This window comes from Harpia harpyja, chromosome 8 (assembly GCF_026419915.1).
Source record: "Harpia harpyja isolate bHarHar1 chromosome 8, bHarHar1 primary haplotype, whole genome shotgun sequence".
Taxonomy (NCBI): domain Eukaryota; kingdom Metazoa; phylum Chordata; class Aves; order Accipitriformes; family Accipitridae; genus Harpia; species Harpia harpyja.
This window is the reverse complement of record NC_068947.1, coordinates 38,012,697-38,033,478: the sequence shown is the minus strand read 5'-3', so window position 1 is coordinate 38,033,478 and position 20,782 is coordinate 38,012,697. Positions and strand designations below refer to the sequence as shown.

The following is a 20,782-nucleotide window of genomic DNA, read 5'->3' as shown; positions in this document are numbered from 1 at the left end:
CCAGGGAACTCAATGGCAGAAATTGCTGTAGGATTTCAGCTGTGAGGTGAGGGACTGGGGAGTTAGTGGGGACAGCCCAACTCTGGCAGGTCTAACTTGGTTTTGAGGCAAGAACTTAGATGAGAATATCATCAATACCAGACCCTGGCACCCTTAAAAAAAAAAAAAGAAAAGGAAAGAAAAAAGAAGTAACAGAAATGTTGTAGCCTTACTTAAATGTCCCTATTTTGACAGGAGGTTACATTGTTTTTTCTGCTTTATGTATCCATTATGCTTTTGGGGCATTTTCAGCTACAAGGAGGTGAGAAGGGAAGTCTCCCAGTCTCAGCAGAAGCATGTTCTAGTGTACAGAGACAGGAAGGGTCCAAGACCCACACATGACACAGAGAGGGGACTGCAATAATGGAGATGTGGTGGGAACGCTGTGCTACCTTTCCCCAGCTTGAAATATGCTATTTTGCTATAGCACAGTATGTAAGAACAGGAGGTGCTGCTACTGTGGGATGAATGTGCAGATAAAGTAAAACTTTCTGCTAAATGTTTTCTCATTTTGCAAAGTTTTCTTCATAGCAGCATATGTGGAGGAGAGGAGGGCAGGTAATTTGGATTCCCTTGTTGATGCTTGTCAAGTTCTAACCGCAAAATCAGGCCTTGCTTCAGTTCTGTTTCCTTTTTAGGTTCTTATTTAAATCTTTAGTCTGTTTAGTTCCTTTTATGCCACGCAATTCCTCACAAAGATGAGTCTTCTCTTCCCTGCATGGTGCTCCCTTCCTCTCTTCTGCAGTCTGTTCCAGGATTCACTAATTGAGAGTCTGCACCCACACAGTTGGCAAATTTGGCTATGTAGGTCTTGCCATTTAGTCTACATTATCTTTATTTTGGCATATTTACTATACTTTCCTTCATAACAGGTTCTTCCTTTCTGTAGACAGACACCTTTTTTCTCCTTTTTTTAATACGTAGTTAGCTCTTTCCTGCTTCATACAACCACAGACTTCATGATGTCTTTCAACTCAATTTGCTGTCTTACTCAGTTATCAGTTCTTTTGTCACCATGTAGCACTAAATCTGTTTTCCTATGCTTCTATCTCTCTCAGATTGAATTCCTTCTGTATCTACTCGTATTTTATTACATATTTTGCAATAGCCATTCTAAAAGTAGTAAGCACCTAAATTTCTGGCCATAAAAACATAAAACTCAAACTTTCTACATTTAAATAATAATGGAATTTGTTTTCCATTATGCTTTACAATTTGCCAGAATATGAAGATATTTATTGGTTGTAACCAGGTAGCATCTTTCTCTTCTCTAAAACAGAAGCGTTGAGGTTGTTTAATATGCCCTGTATTGGTTAAAAAGCTCTGTAAGAATGGGGATTCTGTATCTTTATCATTACGAGCCACTACAATGTGGCTTTTAAAAATAACAATGAATAATAACAAAATCCTACATTTTTATTTGAAATAAATATTCCAAGGATTCATTTTTCACCCTTGCTTCATTAAATTGTCAAAGTAGCAACATATTCTTTTTTACACCCCACAAAGCAATACCTCAAAGCTTCAAGATTTTACTTTTTAAGATGCAGAAAATATCCCCCCCAAGTTGTCATTAACTAAATAACTTGAATCACAACAATAGTGGCAGCCTGGTTTCCACACTGCTATGCAAGTGTAACTTGCCATTTGTTTTTACACATTTATAAACAGAAAGCAAAACTCAATTTAGATATTTAGTCAGAACTCTTAGCAGTCTTGTTTAAAAAGAAAAATATGTTCAGTATATAGTTCAATGATAAAGTAAACAACATTTTCAGTGCTATCAACTGTAATAAGAATATAAAATATCTGAAGCCAACTGACTGAAGCATGTTAGTCATTTTAGGATGCTGAGCTATGTAAACTGTATTGAATAGAGTGGAAAACTAGAAGTGAAAATGAATTAATCTGAAATGTCTGTATTTGAATGGACATTTTATATTACTCTGTTCATCAGGATACAGAAATAAAATTCATCTGACCTTAAGAATAAAATAAATAGCCTTCATGAGATCTGTTTATACTTCTTAGATTAGGACACGACAGCTACGTTGGATTATGAAGCTGGATCCACTGGGGTAGTACAGCCTTAACCTACTTAGTGTACTTTATTTCATTGCCTTCATTTTCTCAGTTTTGTTGCATTTTCTTCTATGTTAATATTTAGCTGAAAAATAATGTTCAATGGCCCTCAGCATGTCTTTCATAAAATGGTGTTGACTAACAAGTACCAATTCCAGGTTATGATTTAGTCCTGATTCGGGATGGTGTCATTTATTGAATAATCATCACCTTCTGCAGTATCAGTTCATCCTTGAATTGCTCTTGCATTGATTATTAATTATATTTAAAAGTAATAGTAAAAATGAACTAACTTGGGTGTGAGTCTATCTATTAGAATACATTCTGACTTTCTCTGAAGTTTTGACTGAATAATCAGTGAGGTGACACTCAGTTTTCTCTCTTATTTTTACTCACTTTGATATAAGCTTAATTCCAGCCTTTATATGAAGCATAAAAACGAAATATGAATATAAAGAGTATTTTAAAGATGTGCAGTACAACATTCAAGAGGTTTTCCTTTAGGATGACAGGTAGAGATAAAGGCAATGCACTTGCAACTAGATCATGAAGTTGATTCTGATAATCATTTATATCCAGGTCTTCACTTTGCATAAATCAGCCTCTTTCCTCAGTATATGAGACTGTTCCAATTCTTTACATCTGCATATTTGTCACTGATAATTTAACTTTGTTATGTACACATTCACTCCTTCCAGTAAGAAATTCGTAATCTATTGCAACGTTACAACTGACAGTTTAGTAGAATAAAGTTTGAACATTTCTTCCCAATAATTATACTGGGTTTTGAATCCAAAATTGATTTCATGAATAAAAATGTGTGAATAGGAAACCATCTGTGTCTGTTAACTGCTGAACGCTTTGATTCACTTGGAGACTGATTGCTACCTCAGTAAAATAGGCACTTTTTTTTTTCTCAAAGTATTATGTGACATGAGACAAAGTTTAGCAAATGACATTCAGTCTGCATTTTCTTTTTTCCCCTTTTATCATTTTGCACAAGTGAAACCCACTACAGAGTATCGGTAGATGCCTGCCACAAGAATGTGAGCTTTTCTTTTATAGTGGTCCTTTCCCCAGTTATTGTGGCCCAACAAGTACAGCGGTTCCTGAATAGCACCCCACTTTCTGTCATTTCTGCCTTTGCCCTAAGATCCAAACCTCTGAACTCTGCTACACTCAGCTACGCATCCAACTTTTACTGACTTTGTAAGACTATTCGAGTTTAGTCATGTAAGAGTTGTATAGACTTCTGCTAAGTAGTATAAAAATATAGCTGTTTCACCCTGCCTGAGCATGTCTCTTGAAAACTTCTAGTTTATTTTTGAATCCTGCCATCTAGGAGAGAAAGCTTTAAGTCACTCTAGATGCTGGAATATGTCTTAGATGGGTGAAGCTTCTGTAAAGTCAATGGTTTCATGCGCTTGCTGCATAATTGCTATTTTCCTTTTCTTGCTTTTTTGTTTCTCGCTTATTTGAAGATTTGATGCATCTTCTTTGGATTCCCCTCTATTTAACAGCCTCCCACATCTTCCTGACTGAACAAAAAGCAGGGTAGAAGAACAGTTTATACAGTTTGGAATGATACTGGTCCTCAAGGCAGCTTTATTTTGAATTAATACTGGTTTACCTGAAGATGTACACCATTTCTCAGAAACTTCATTGTACCGAATAGAAAGGGAACCCTAAAGATCATTGGAAATGAGAACAAGTCTGGTTGCACAGCCCTCAGTCAAAATAAACTCAGAACAAGAAAGTTCCCATCTACTTCTTGCGCTCTTCTAAGCAATGACTCTTCTCCAGCAGTTGAAAGAAACTCTAAGATAATGTTGCTATAATGAAAAGCAACAGGAAACAATGTGGAATGGCATTTATTGGTAAACAGGTGCCTCCTGGGCTATTACGTCTGAATACTGAATAGATGCACCACATTCTAACACCGTAGTAAATCTTACATTAGTTTTAGGTAACAGCTTTTAAACTCTTGCAGATATACCCATTACTCAGGGGGACTGTGGAAGTTTTCTAAAGGACAGGATATTTTCTTAATTATGATATTAAGTATGAAATCAACTATCCCCTTTATTAGCTGAGATACCACTCAAATAATGCCACTGCAAAATATAACATTAACTTTAAAGAATAAAAGAGGAAACAAGTTCTAAAAAGTAGTCAACTGGGCAGGGAATGATACGCAGTATTTTTTTAAGAGGATATAGCAAACTGTTTAACATGCTGGTAGCTTTGAAGGAAAAGACAGAAATCCATTCACCTATTGCATAGAAAAACAATTCTATGAAAATATGTCATGTCAAATTAGAAATACTTTGAGTTGTTTCTAATCAGGTTGTATAGAGCTGATAAATTCAGACTTTTCAGCAAAGTTTTCATATCACTAAACAATTTTGTCTGGACTCTTTATGGCTTTGACCAGTATTCTAGGATTGACATTCAGAGAAGTGAGTAGATTTGGGAATCAAAATTTCCTCCTTCAGATATTGCCTGAGTACATGGTTTATGTAGATCCACACTGATTAATTGTCCTCAAAAATACACACATTATTTTGCACTGAGTCTTCAAGTTTCTTTCTTCGTAAATCTTCAGTATAAATACTTGCACTGTATTATTATTCTGAAGCATGAGGCCTCTGATTAAAGTACAGTTTCTAAAGCACGTGTGATGGAAATATAGTAGTTGCTGAGGTTGGCAGTATACCAAGCTCTCCTTTCTTGCAGGCGTTATCGACTCGTACGACTTTTGACTTTTCTTCAGGCTTTATCTGCCATTCTGTCCTTTTCAGATGTAGGTGGAAACTGGCAGTCAGAGTCAAGGTCCAGTGCTGAACGAAAGTGGTACCACTCAGCTGGGTGTACAAGTACCCTACCAAGCAGTCTCTCTGGAAAGAAATATAATGCACTCATAAAACAAACAAAAATATAGTAAACAGTACCTGAAATATTGCCACCTTCCTAGCACCAAATCTACTAGTGCTTCTTCCTACATCAGTGTTCAACATTCTTTTGTCTTACTTTTCATAATCAAGAAATTAAAGTTTAGTTTGTAACATCTGCATTATGATATTGTTAGAATAACATTAACAATTCTATACTCTTTTGCATGCATTCTTTTCCCCACAGATTTTCTTTCAGTTGTATCAATTTGCATCAGCTTAAAATGTGTAGTGTCATTTGAATTTCATCGTATCTTAAAATAAAAAGCCTCTTGGTCAAAAATGAAATAAGTGAAAATCCCAAACCTCATTTATAACCTACAGCGTAAGAATAACTTTTTGATTAAAGGCAGATGATCTTGTCAGTTTGTAAAACATTTTACTGCTTCATGTAATTTATGTGACTGATGCATTCCGTATTAGTAGCAGTATATTTGTTTTGTGCTGAAGATTTCTGAGGGTTTTTTAGTGCTCTATTGCTGTTCATGTTAAGCAGATTGTATCCATTATGTTCATCACCCCTTTTCTAGTTGCATAGCAAGGATTAAACTTCACTTTTTATGTGCAGGTAATAAATTATTTGACTTCTGAGTGTTCAGAGTTCCTCCTTGCTCCTACTGAAGTAAATGTGTGATGCCTACTTATCATTTGTTTTCTCTTCTGATGGGCTAGCAAACTGGAATTCAGCTAAAATGCTTCAACAGTCAGACACAATGCAATAAAAATATCCATCTGCATTTGGAAGGATGTTACTAAATGAAATAGTTACCAGTTGCAATACGGATTCCTAGCATACTCTTTGAAGCTGTTTTGCATAGCATATGGAATATAATGAAAACAGTATATATTACCACAAGGACAGAAGGCAAGAGAGTTCATCTTGAGAAGTAAAAATATATTTTGATTATTTATGGTCTTGCTTCATCCTGGGATATCAAGAATTAATTACAGTTGATAATCCCTAAATGATCACTGTGTTTTGCAAAGATATTAATGCTCACGAGCCCAGAGGTCAGTGGCACATTTCACTACATGTGGAGGATCCATTTAGACCCCACAGATTTTCAGAAGGGGGGTGAACTTCTTGCTTTTCCCAAGGCCTCCAACAGGCGATTCCCCTCCTGATATTGAATTGACAGCTTTAGGGTGGCTTCCCTTATACCTAAACCACAACATTTGCTAAATAGTCTCCTAAAAATCACATTTTAGTAGTTTTCTGAAAATCTAGGGAGTTTCGTGTCTGCTTGCAGTAAGTTCAGTGCCTGCCTATCAGGTAAGTAAAAAGGTTTTTAGAAAACTGCCCACCTTCAAAAAATAGTCAGATGGAACAAGGAATAACTTTAATTGTTGAGGGCCTCATCAAACTAAATGCTGAAGCTGTGAAATGTGAGGAGTGCATTATGCTTTCGGCACTGCAGTCTCCTTAATAGACTTCAGTAAATTACCCTCATTCAGTCTCCGCAAGCCCGGGTGCCGTTGACGTTCACTGCTCCAGGCAGCTCATGATAGCATGCCAAAACCAAAACGCTGACGGGACTCCAGCCTGTCTTTCTGCCTGCCTTTCACCCAAATTTCTGGACATGATATAGCATCATCTGGTTTTGTACGGGGGACATATTTATTCTCAGTAATCTGTTAGTGAAGAACATATTTTCTGTTATTTTAGGTTGGAGGAGAGTAGATAAAATGTATGGATCAGTCAAACATGAAGCATTTTTTTTTATAAAGGAAAAGAATAAGTAAGAGGAGTTATTTTTCATCTCAAGCCATTCTGCAAGGAACTGGGATGAGGAAACTTTGTTTTTTTAAAATCCCAAAGAATAAAAGCCATCTTGAGTCATTTGCATTGTGAAAATCAATACTGTGTAGTTTGAGAGGGGGGAAGAGTTATTTATACGGTAAATGCTACAATTAGTGTTTCTTCAGGCTCCAAGTGACTAATGAAAAGATATCATGAACTGGAAAATAACAAATACTTGGGAACGTCTCTTAAGGAAAAAACAATGAATTTGTTTACAGGAGGAAATCTCAGCCTTAAATTGCTTCCATTTTTTCCAGTGGATGACCGTTTAAGGTATCATGCAAATGTACCAGTGACATTTCTTAGCTTTTTTTGTGAGAAACTGGAATCTTTATTACATGTTCATTGGTTTTAAAAACCTGCGTATTTTAGTGAAAAAACGTCTTTAGCTATAGATTTCACTTATGTGATTTTTACATTAGAGTGCAAGTCTTTTCTTAGCAGCTGGGTCACAACATTTCATTCAATAAGAAAATAGAAGTTGCCACACTGACTCAAACAACATCTAGCTACTCCAACTTCCTTTTTTTAATAAAGCCAGTATCAAATACTTCGGAGAGAGGTTTAAGATCTCCACAGATGTGACATCACCAGCCACACATTAGCTGTTGTCTGGATATCTCATAAGTAGATTGTTGTAAATCTTAAGAGCATGAAATTGTATATCCCAACATTTTTGTTATCAATTATTCTGATAATTCTTGATATAAAAGTATTTTTTTCTTTGAAATATAACTAAATTCTTTATTTCAGATCTTACAGCAGCAAGCATCATCTACATACCACATGCTGTTTGGAAACAATACATCTCAACTTTTATGTTCACTTCTTGTACAATATACATTGACTGTGATCAGGTTATAGGAAGAAATTAAATTTCCAAGGTCTCTTGCCCCTTAGTGTTGCATTACCTCATTCATTTTTATTATGTCTTTACTATGGTCTTCCGTATTTGACTTGACACTGCACAACATTTTGATTAAGGAACTAGAGCAATGCAAATCACTGTGGTATATATTAAATAGATTAAAAATTGTCTAACCTGTGGATTTCAAGAAGCAGGTGTATTTGGGGAATCAAAGCTGATATGGCAAGTTTCTGTTGAAGTTTTATGAAGAACAGCTCTTGTCAGGAAGAGGATACTAAGTAGAGTTTCCAAGCCACTCAGTGAGTTGTCATACTCAGTAAATGTTGGGCTATAGCAAATAGGGTGTATTTGAGCAACAGCCAATTATAGGGTCATGCATCCCCTGGAAGGGACTGCAGTCTCTAAACAAATGTTTACAGAGTCTCTCAGGGAACAGAGACTGACTTCGATAAGCTTATACTGTGATATTAATGAATTCTTTTGATTCCAGTTTGGCTCCAAATACAGTATGTAATTTCACATATATTTGTAATTCTTCCAAGACATAAAGCATTTGATATTTACGCTTTTGACACACGTGATTTTATGTTTTGATAAAAAGAATAGAGGTAAATCCTATTGTTATTTTATATATACATACATACATATATATATATTACTTCCTTTAGTGCATTTTGGATGTAAAACCTTCCATGGCAATGGTTAACTGTGATCAGTCACATCCAGGTTAGCAGGTAGTTATATTTTAGAAGGTAATTAGTTACTTTGAATTAAAGATCCCTTAGCATTTGGAATTTAAACTGTCAAATTAAAATAATTTATGAAAATGTTATTGCTGGTTTTGCAATTGCACAGCACGTATCATCATGAAAAGTTACTGTGTATAATGTGCAGAAAGAAAAATAGCAAATCTGTATTAACTAGGCAGTTGACATAAGGAGCAGATTATTGAATTTCTGGGGTGTAAAAATTGGGATCAGAGTAAAATAGTAAAAAGCACATCTGTCTAATTTTTAAAAGTCAATTTGATGTGCGTATATTTCTTTCTGAAAGTCTTCAGGAAGCAGTCATGGAGTAGCCAGATTTTGAGAGATGCAAATTGATACTTTTTAGAGGTGTGAATTTTCAGAAGCACCAGGAAGAGCCGAACTTTCTCTGAAACCCGTAGGTTTATATTTTCAGTACATGCTGCTGGTATATTTTCCATGCTCAGAATTTTCAAGGCTAATTATTACAGCAGCCTGTTCTTTCTTCCCATCTGTGTGTTTACCTCCGAGCAGCTGAAAAGATCAGGACTGTGCAGGCACACTCCTGGGTGGATTATTTACAAAAAACATGTATCTGTTACAGCTAGCAAAGCCCATTATTGAGATAATTACAAGATGTTTATGAAACACTTTGGAGATGTTGTAGTTGAGAAGACAAGGTCATTTGGCTAAAGCCATCTGCAGAGAGGAGAGACTGAAGCCAGTGGCCCCCAAGCTCAGAGGTGGACATAATGGCCAGAGTAGGTTTTCCAGTATTTTGTAGTAAGAGGCATGTTACAGGAAAGTGTTTTTCCTCATAACATGCTTTAAGAATGCATACATACCAATTAAGATTTGACTGTTTAATAAATGACTATGAATAACAATAGCATGAACCTGCTTATTTTTAATCAAGACTTGAATTCAGAGGATAAGAAGCATTCAGAAAATCTCTTCTTAATGCATTGTAATATAACCAGGCTTCTCTGGATTTTTGTAAACCACAGATCGTGATGGTAAAATTCCCAGCTGTACAAAAGCATCAACACAGAGCCTACACTAGCATGAACTTTAAAATAAGTCTCTTAGTGTTAGACCCCGCTCAGCCTTGTGGATTTTGGAATAAGTGTTTCTAAAAAACCAAAAGCTAATTCTAAATATCTTTTCCTATTGCTTGGTTTTCTACAGCATTTACTACATTAACTCCTGCAAACAACTAAACAGGTACAGGGCTCATTGTAGCTTGTCCTGGTTTCAGCTGGGATAGAGTTAACTGTCTTCCTAGTAGCTGGTACAGTGCTATGTTTTGAGTTCAGTATGCGAAGAATGTTGATAACACTGATGTCTTCAGTTGTTGCTCAGTAGTGTTTAGACTAATGTCAAGGATTTTTCAGCTTCTCATGCCCAGCCAGCGAGAAAGCTGGAGGGGCACAAGAAGTTGGCACAGGACACAGCCAGGGCACCTGACCCAAACTGGCCAACGGTGTATTCCATACCATGGGACGTCCCATCTAGTATAGGAACGGGGAAGTGGGGGCGGGGATTTCGCCGCTCAGGGGGACTGGCTGGGTGTCGGTCGGCAGGTGGTGAGCAATTGCACTGCGCATCATTTGTACATTCCAATCCTTTCATTATTGCTGTTGTCATTTTATTAGTATTAACATTATTAGTTTCTTCTTTTCTGTTCTATTAAACCGTTCTTATCTCAACCCATGGGTTTTGCTTCTTTTCCTGATTTTCTCCCCCATCCCACTGGGTGGGGGGGGAGTGAGTGAGCGGCTGCGTGGTGCTTAGTTGCTGGCTGGGGTTAAACCACGACATAGCTACAGTATCATCACAACTAAGCTTTTAAATGAGTAGAAGTGAGAATGGTTGTTTTTTTTTTTAATTAGATGGCTGTCTTAAACATTCTGTTGCATCCAAAACCTATACTAAACCAAATATCTTCTATTTAAAGTTTACATCTAACACCTTTTCATGTTCCCAGCCTCTTTTGTTTGGTTAACCTAGCCCATGAGTTAACGTAGGGGACCAAGCCAAAGCTAATATCAAATCAATTGAAGTGCTCCCTTTGACTTCAGTAGGCTTGAGGTCAGTCTGAGATGCCCTGTGTTATAAACCTGCTGCTTATAGCCCCAGTGGACTAATTTTGCAAAAGTTCTATAGCTGGAAAGAGGTTGTACATCCACTGCACACATCTGACTGTGGGTATTCCTGCTGCTCGGTGGGCTGTGCCAGAAATGGCTCTAGGGGACGTGCAGAGCTTCCCCGTAGAGCAAATATCTTACTGGATTCTTTGAGTGTCTGGAGATGTTGCTGGATTTAAATGGTTCAAACAGCTGGCAAAGGTGTGGTGATCTTTTCCCATCACTTTCTGAATGTGTTTGGGTATGTGTTTGTATGAATGTGTGTATATGCTTATATGAATGAGTCTGGGTTTGCACATAACGTTACTTGATAATCGCAACTCTCATTTACAATTTCGTGGAGAGCGAGTCTATGGGGTACAGCATGTTTCCCCCCTTAATAAGTACAGAGGAGACTAATAAACTCATTTAGTGTGCTGTTAGGTTTGTGTAACTGGAAATATTATGTGTACAAAGTGTTCTGGATACTTAGGTTTATTACTTTGGCAGTCACGGTTTGCTTGATGATATTTCAGAGAGTATGTAAAATAAATGAGAACCTTTCCATTTCTGTTGGCTTTCTTACTGATGAGCATGACTTGTGAAAAATATTTTTTTCTGGCTGGCTGTGGCATTTGATTCCCTCTGAGAATGAGAGAAAATTTGTCTATATTTTATACAAGAAATTTTGATTTTTTTTTCTGCTTACTGATTTTGTAATCTTGAATTATATGCATTTTTATCATAATGCAGGCTCATATTAATAGATAATATATTAAGTATATTTATTATTCAATTTAAATTTATGTCAATAAATGGGGAAAAACTTTTATATTTAAAAATGAAGGTGTCTAGTTAATTTAAGTTTAATTTATATCAATCAAAAAAATCACTGTGAAGCTCATTATCTACCCTTATAGGCATATAGAAGACACACTTAGAAATGAATTCTTAGCAGTCTCTGACCGATTGTCTCACCATTAATAGTCAGTTGTTCTTGACGTAATTATGAATATAAGCAGAATAAATAATTCTCTTTCTTTCTTTTTCCTATTAATTCCTAATGAGTTTCACAAGATTATGGTGCTGTTGCTATTTTAAGTATATTCCTTACTGATTTCCATATATACTCTGGAGGAGGTTAATTCCTAGGTGAAAGAGCAAAATTCAGGAGAGCAAAATGCCCATTTGGCTGTTCAAGTTCCTGGTGTCACCAAGACCTGGTGTTACCTCCTGTCTCAGCTCTTCTCTGGTCTTTTCTCTCTCTCTGCCTCCTCTTTGACTAACAGAGCAGTAGGGGTTGCCCTTCTCTGGTGGGTATTCTGCTGAAATGAAAATGAGCAACACAGTGGTTTCCACCAGTTTGCTGAAACTAAAATAGGAGGCTTTGGACTTCTGGGTCGCATTGTAATGTTTGTGGACAAGTAGGCGTACATTCCTTATTCCCTCTCCTCCTCCTCTGCTGACTTGATCCCTTCAGCATTCTCCAATCTGCCACCATCCTGCTCTTTCAACTGAGACCTTGCTGCAGTCCTTGGCTCCCTTCATTCCCAAACCCAGTCTCCATTTGTCAGGTCCCAACGTGTATCTCCTATCTCAGGTTGCATTGTTTGGGTCCAGGTTGATCTTCACACACTGTAGCAGCTCTCCTCTTCTGCCCCCCTTCACAATTCCCTTTCCTTTCACATAAACCCTATGTGCTTTTTTTCTGTGTTCCTTCTTCATTGGCTCCCAGCCATAGGCACTTTTTCCCAAAATAGTCATTCAGTCACATTCTCCTCCACTTCCCTGATTTTTTGTCTTTGCCTTTTGAGTCCTAACTGTTCCCTTTCTCCTTCAGCTGCTCATTGGATCTGAGTCCTCCCACCTCCACAAATATCCATGGTAGGATTTTCCTACCCCTTGCTCTTATTTCAAGTATTTGTCACAAATCTAGCCAGGTGCAGCCAGTACAAGGAGGATCTAGCTTCATCATTGTACCCCGGGCCTTAATCGTGTTGATATGTTCTCTGGGGATGATACCTGTGATGACTCATGCACAGGAAGTGTGTAGTTCAAAAAAATGCAAGTTACACTTCACAGGGCCCTTATTCCAGTCCAGCTGTGTGTCTGTCGAAAGCCATGGCCTATCTCATCAGCCACAAGCTCCTGTCCCAGCTTCCCAGTCATCTGTATTAGTAATTTCACAACCACACAGTGAGCAAGATCAGCTCTGTCATTTGCTGACTCAAAATGAACCTGTCAAAACCCCACAGTTTTCTCTCAACTCTTCAGACTGATCCAGCTCACTGCATACTCATAAGATCAGTTAAATCTTATGCAAGGGATGAGTCTTCTCAAAGTGGCCAAGTTGAGCGACAAAAGAAAAGAAACATAGGACTTCCCCTTTTGGCAGCAGTCTATGTTGCATATCCAATTTGCAAGCATTTGGAGTGGCTGCAAATGCCATCAGCCCTGCATATGATTGTGCTAACTCCGTGTGCAACATTTTTAATTCCAGAAAATCCAGAATTTTCTAGCACTTTGCTTGTGCCGTTAGGATCACTCAGCAAAAAACCAGCTTGCTTTCCCACACCAATTTTTTTCCTTTTCTGCTTTCCAGTGGTTTGGAAAGGAATTATTTGTTTTTTCCTCAAACTGAGCAATCCTTTCTCTGTCCATTTCCTGTCCTCTGGGAAGAGCCAAGCTACTTTGTTCAAGACGTCTTACAACACATGCTTAACTCTTTCTGTCTCTTCTCCACTTTCTCAATTTTTTTTTTCTTTTTTCTTCATAATCAAGTAAGTCAGCAACAGAGGTTCTTGCAATTTTTCGTTTTATGAACTTTTGGCCTCATTTATTAGTTCAGTACCTTGGGCATGGAGATTGTACTCAAAAGAAAACAAATGATCTTTTCCATAATTGCTTTGCACACAGACACACAAAATGCTGAAGTATCTTAAGGGAAGGATTTTTATCTAGGTAATCATAACCTGAAATTGAAGCCATGACATGGAAAAGAGACAGATAAGTAGGAATGAAATTAGTACTTATTCAGAGTAGCTCATCCTTATCGTCATTCTGCACACTTCATTATGAACTATAGATCTGAAAAATGCTTTTCAGACTACAATTTCTAATGTTCTAAAATACATTTTATCATCAGTTCCTCTTCTGACTTGTATACAAGGATAAATGAAGCAAGTAGTTCTGCCACCTTTTTCCCATGGAAATGAGAAAAATTATGAACTTCACAATCCAAACTTACTGATGAATTTAGCAGAGTACTCTCAGCTATACAGTTCTCCAGCTATGTAATGGACAGCACTGAGCATCAAAGAAGATATGTTTACTTAAACAGGTTTGCAAGGATGAGCAAAGAAACAAGTCTGGCAGCTGAAAGAGTTTCTGCTAGTACCGTTAATGCAGGAATAGACAAAAGAATAAGAGAAATTTTTTAACTTAAGTGTTTTGGCAGCTGCAAAGTGTCTAACATCTGCACTGATGTGAGTACTGAGATGCACAGGGGTGGCTACGTTTGGATGAGTGCTCAGTGGTCTCTCGATGCTGTGCCACTGGCAGCAGCTGGATGGGTACAGGGTGGCAGCCCAGGGCAGAGCCTGCTTTGCAGAGTGCAGGGCTCTACCTGTATTATAACAGAGTTAGAAAATACCATGCTACTATCAGGGAAATCAGATACGTTGTTTTTTCAGTGTAAGGATCAGAGGCACATGCAGAGACACTGCACTAAATTATTCTGTCCCTTAAACCATAGACATGAGCTTATAGTCACTAATTATTTGGATCATGAGTGCTATGTATCTCTGATTCTGTAATAGTAATTTATCAGTGGGGTGAACTGAAAGATGAGTTGGTCTAGTCTAACAGGGTGAGATTCATCATAGCCAACTTTAGATGTCTACATCTGAACTAGCAGCTGAGGCTTTATTTCTTTTCATGGCTTGAAAGAGCCTTCCCTCATTACCCAGGAAAGGTCTCTAAAAGTGACTAGTTCAAAGTCAGATGCAAATATGTAAACATTTGCTTTTGTTCAGACAAATGCTACCTATAGTGTTGTCCTGGTTTCAGCTGGGATAGAGTTAATTTTCTTACTGGTAGCTGGTATAGTGTTATGTCTTGGGTTCACTATGAGAAGAATGTTGATAACACACTGATGTTTTCAGTTGTTGCTAAGTAATGTTTAGTCTCAAGTCAAGGATTTTTCAGCTTCTCGTGCCCAACCAGCGAGAAGGCTGGAGGGGCACGAGAAGTTGGCACAGGACACAGGCAGGGCAGCTGACCCAAACTGGCCAAAGGGGTATTCCATACCATGTAATGTCACATCTAGTGTATAAACTGGGGGGAGTGGGGGCAGGGGGATCACCACTTGGGGACTAACTGGGTGTCGATCAGCGGGTGGTGAGCAATTGCACTGTGCATCATTTGTATATTCTAATCCTTTTATTATTACTGTTGTCATTTTATTAGTGTTATCATTATCATTATTAGTTTCTTCTTTTCTGTTCTATTAAACTGTTCTTATCTGAACCCACGAGTTTTACTACTTTTCCTGATTTTCTCCCCCATCCCACTGGGTGTGGGGGGTGAGTGAGCAGCTGCGTGGTGCTTAGTTGCTGGCTGGGGTTAAACCACGACAAGTGTCCACCGCTTCCTATAAAACATCTGCTTTGTATTTTGGGGGTAGTGGTAAGAAAAATGGATGCGTCTTGTGAGTGTTATTTAGTTCTCTAAAGTAACTTAAAAGAAATACCTGAATGTCATGAAAAGCCAACATTTCTTGAAGGAATGGACTACCTAGCTCTATATCAACTTCAAAAAAAATCAGGTTGAAACAACTGCTGAACATCAGAAGCTTATAAAAACAAGAAGCAGAAAGCTTGCAGGGAACAGGCAGAATGCTCTCAAAGAAAACATCTTCAGAATGTTTTCCTAAGATAGCAACATGAATATGGGGAAAGCTTTTATTACTTGAGATGCACAACTCTTTATTAATAATAATGATCATATTAAAAGGTGCAGTTCTGTTCATCTGAACAGGAAAGACATCATGCCTGCGATCTGTACTCCCTCCCCTGGAGTTTGGCTGTAGTTGTAAACATAACACGAAGGATAACACAACATAAAAGTCTGCGTTTCCCTGTTCAGTGTTGCTGTCTTTGGCTTTTCCCTACAGGATTGTAACACCCTGTCCTTGCAGTTTGGTGAAGCTAACAAGGCATTCTTCCCATTGTCAGCAGTCACCGAAACGCTGTTCTCGGGCACTTCATGCCGAGTGCTGGCAGCAGCCGGCAATGGCAGCCTGTGCCCATCCAGGGCTGCCGCATTCCTGTTACTAAAGGTCTATTAAAATTACCCTCTCTGCTGACAGGCAAAAATGTTGTGCTTTTTCCAGTACTGTCAAGGTGCCTATTGCTAAATTAGTCTTCCCTGCCCGGTTGCATCGCCTTACTTTGACAGTATTTGGATGACACAATTGGAAAACACAGGGCAGAGAGGAACGTGCTATCAGACAGGCTGAAGCCATCCAAGCATTTTGTGTAATACGTTGCTGCTGGTTTTAAACTATATACACTACAAATGGAAATGGCCTGTCTTACAAAGCAGCAAAAACAGGCTTGTCCTGTGAGCTACACCTTAGTATTTCCTGCTGAAATAGCATGTTGAGAGAGGAAAACAAGTGATCTCCTGGCTTTCTATACAGAAGTAGTATTTAAAATGCGGAATCAGGCTTGCAAAGATTTTGAAATTTTGAAATTCTTTCTAAGATTTAACCTAGAAGAGAATTTGTGCTGTTTGTTGTGTGTCTGATAGGTTCTGTTAGCTGTGAAGGCTTTAAAGAGAGGAAATCATCATGGTAGTATCCAGCGAATTATTTCATTATTCATCAAATTGCTAATCTCCTTAAAAAAAACACATAAAAATTACTGAGCTCTGGGTATCAATTATGTCCTTAGGCATGGAAGTGTTGGATGTCATCGATTTTCAAAAATCTCTCTTAGCTTTCCTATTTTCCATGTTATTTGGCTAGCTTAGCTTAGTTGCTACAGACTAAGCAGAGCAGACATTTTTCTGTAGCTTGCTTTGTTTTTCTAATTCTTTCATAAGGACTGAAGTCATTAGTGTAATTAGAAAACACAGGAAAAATTACCAACATCAAAAAGCAAACATTTTGTAAACATTGGAGGTAAATGAATTACTTCACATAAGTAAGTCCTATCATGAACTGAAATAGCTACTCTGGTTTGGCGGGTGGTGCTTCTACAGTCTTCTGTCCAAATAAAACATAACAAAGCTAAATAGAAACTCTGTAAATGTAAAGATCATAGTGAATTTGCTGTATGGTTATTTTGCGCTAGATTTCTGGTCTTTTGTGTAATCTCCATCTAGTTATCTCCTGGCAGGACTTCTGTATGTGGGGCACGGCCAGCTTCAGCCAGGCCAGCTCTTCAACCTGTGTTCCCTTACTTGCTGAGAACAGAATTTAACCTTTTGTGGGTATCCTCAGGTATCAAGTCAGATGTCAAGACTTAGTCTTGGTAAGCCTAGATTCAATTTAATGAAAGTTCTTCTCAGTTTCTTTGAAAAACAAACAAACAAAAAGATTAAAAAGCAAATATAAAGAAAAAAAAGATATTCTGGGTTGGTGTTGGGTTTTTTTTTTCCTTTCTTTTTCCCCAATAAGTTTCATCATTGCTAAGGAATTTAGATATGGGGTTGTTTTAGAGGGTCTTTTGTGTTCTATCTTCCCAATGCTGTGAAATTTTTCATTAGGAAGTTTGGGCTGGGGAGGTATTTTGAGAGGAGGAGGAGATTTTCAGAGCTAGAATTTGCTAACTTTTCTTTCCCAAGGCAGATACTGCTAACTAGTTTTTCAGTTGTACTTGCTTCTTAATGCACTCTTAGGACTAAGTTGAGAATACTTTCTCCTTTGTGCTCTAGATGTAGTTGTTCCATTAAGATGCAATTTAAGAATGCTTTTTTATGCATTCCGTAGTGATATTTAACAAGGTTATATGTAGCTAAAAGTAATATTGTTTTCCTTTTTTTAAAGTAGACCTGTTTGCTGCTTCACCCCCCACTCAGTGTTGTGCACAATACTGATGAAGGTCTTTGAACTTAAGCAGGGATTTTGTAGGACAACTCTTACTAATTGCAAGGGAAAGTATGTGATTTCTTGGTAGAGAAAACGAGCCTACGTAGACTACTGTTATGCATGATTGCTTTTAGTACCCAAGGTGACTTAGTAAAGGTTACCTCTGGGTTCCTCTGCAGTACTGCATCTCACGTACAGACATCTCTCTTAAGTTCTTTACTTCAGTTTGTAGATAGCTGCCAGTAGGTTTGTACTCTAATTACTTGAGACTTGTTCTTGCTCCAATTCTGCACTGTTCTTTCCATTGAGACAATTCAGTTCTTCAGGCTCTGTCGCCATACAAACCACCTACGACTGTTGCCCCTCCTCTCTAATCTGCCTATGGTTCACATATGGTAGGAAGTTTAGACTCACATCTTTTTCTGAAGGATTGCCTCTGTCTTCAGTGTGCACACTATAGCTTGTCCACTGTGTATACGTTGTTTCTTAGAAAATCTGGCAGTTAATGTACCTTTAAGCTTCTTCTATAAGATCCTAACAGAACTGAGGATGCACCATGCCCAACAAAGCTGATAATACGTAGAATTTCAGTTGTAAAGAACAGCTTGACCTTGCTTTTCTTTCTGAAGCCGAACAAAGGCAACTATTGCCCAGCTATCCTGTGACATAACTTTCTTCTGCAATACCTTAATTTATTAGAATGATAAAAATGCAGCTTTTTAAAATTTTCTTTCATGTTTATATACTCCAGACCAGCAGGTAATGCTTCTACATTCTTCTCCCCAAATAAAACATGACAATGTCAAGCTAAATAAAACTGCTTCTGTAATAAGACACTAACATAAAAACTAGAAGGGGAAAGGCATGGCAGTCTGTAATAAACTTTTGTACTTTATCGGCTTTAATATATTGTGCTGGACATGAGTCAGTAGTTTTTCTCACTGGCATTAATATAGTAAAGGAACTTCTCTCTCAGCAATAAATATTCATAATTCCATTTAATGCTGATAGGGAATGATGTTCACATACTCTTAGACTAGAAGTATAAAGCGAGTATGAGGAGGGAAGTTGCTACAACCCAAAGCCATGCAGAGGAAATGAAAAATCCTATCAACTGCATTGATCGTAGGGCAAAATTGCTAAGGGTTCCTTTTATATCTGTAATTTCAGGAGTGCCCGCTGAGTATCAGAAAGAAGTAGAAAAGGTACTGAATGTATTTCCTATCAACAGATTTACTGGGGACAGCAATGATTATGGTTTGTAACAACAAAGCATAACGTGTACTGCCAGTCATTCTAAGTCTGTCATGGAGAGGAAATCCCTTCTGTCATATGTGATTCATTTTCTCATGTTTTAGGATTTCAGGATTGGTATTTGGCCAAGATTTACTGTCGTGAAATAGGGGAGATGATTTTTTTTTTGATCTGGGATGAGATCAGGATCATACCTTTGCTGTTGCACGTTTCCTGTTTTTACAACAAAAAAGAACACAGTATTTAATCGTGCCTTCTTCAAAATTCATAATTGCAAGCTCAGCACTGTTTATGGAAAGTTGAATGACAACTGGAAAGAATGCTATAGTGAGAGCAAGTGATCAGGACTGCCTAAAATCTATTGGCTTTCTCAGTATCTAGACTTAAACTTGTAGACTTTAGTGAACTACAAATGAGTTTTATTCCTACTTTCCATTGAAATATGTATATGGATTAATATTGCAGACAACAGACCATAGTATTTATTTTCTAAGCACTTACCTAATGTGAAAATCCTGAAATATCAAGGCAAGAAAAGAGCTTGCTATGGTAATAAAGCTGTGCTGGAATAAAACCCCCTCTTTTGGATTATCTGAAAAACCCATTTGATGCCACCTTGGAAGGCATGAGCACCTTATTTCTTGGACAAAATCTAGGACTTATATTATCATATTGCTATTTTAGCGACCCCATGCAGTAATAGACATTTATAAGCTAGTGAGCAACCTTTAGGGGCATAAAAAACTCAATTTCCCAAGATCAAAGATCCTTTTTTTCCCCCTTGGGAGAGGAAAGCATCAGGCTGTTTCCTCCATTATTAACATTTTGCCTCAGGGCAAGTGGCAACATAATCCCTATGATTTTTACCTCCTGCTGCTCCACTGGGAAAACACAATCCAGCTGCGTGTGTTTGTGGCTCTTACTTTCATTCCTGTTTCCTGCTGTGCCTGTGCTATGACAGGGCAGCAGCAGGTGGCATAAATAAAGGAGAAACCTGGCAGAAAACTATTGACAGCTTCTGAGATTTTGAATTTGACAATGTTTTGGAGTGCCATCATCTCTAGGAGAAAAGAACAGATTTTTAGTCTAAACTCTCTGCTTTCAATGCAGCAAGGATAAATTCCTTACCCTTTAGCAGGAAGCAAGAATAAAAGGAAGGTTTTCACTGCTCTTCAGGACACAGTTTCATGTTTAAATGATGTTTGTGAGTGTGTTTTCCACTGCTGTCAGGCTTTGGAACTGGTTTAAAATTAAATTCTAACTCACTATGAGTGAATGGGAAAGGAAGGATTCTCCATTATCCCTGTATATGAAATACTGTTCTTCTGCTTGTTACCTATGGAAAGGCTTTAGTAGTTCCTGCAAAAGAAAAGAATTATCTTAGCTTCAGGTCTTTTGGTAGCTGATTAAAATAGATTCCCATTAAGGATGTTTCTCATTCTTTTCCAAGGGAGAATGCTTCAGGCTGCCTCTTTTACCAAGACCCCCTCGAGGCACTTAGCAATTTTGGAAATGCATGGGACCAAAAGGGAGGACTCTGCCCTGATCAGGATAGCAACCATTTTCTCGCATTCCAAGCTCCCAGTGTGAGCTTCCTTTTATCATCAGACCAGAGAGCTGAGGATGCACTATGCCCAACAACCTGACAAAATGTAGATTTTCTGTTGCAGAGAATAGTTTGACATTGCTTTTCTTTCTGAATCAGACAAAAGCATTTATTGTCCAGCTATCCTAGGACAGCTGCAAAACATTAATTTAATAGAATGACAAAAATACAAGGGTTTTTTTTCTTTTATGGATACATATTAAATCTGTGAAATTT

At 37.8% G+C, this 20,782-nt stretch overlaps 1 protein-coding gene across 6 annotated transcripts in view; it reads left to right on the top strand.

Annotated features, from left to right (window-relative positions):
* EPHA6 (EPH receptor A6) overlaps positions 1-20,782 on the top strand; it is a 529,992-nt gene that overhangs the window by 207,875 nt on the left and 301,335 nt on the right. The gene's annotated exons all lie outside the window — the stretch shown is intronic.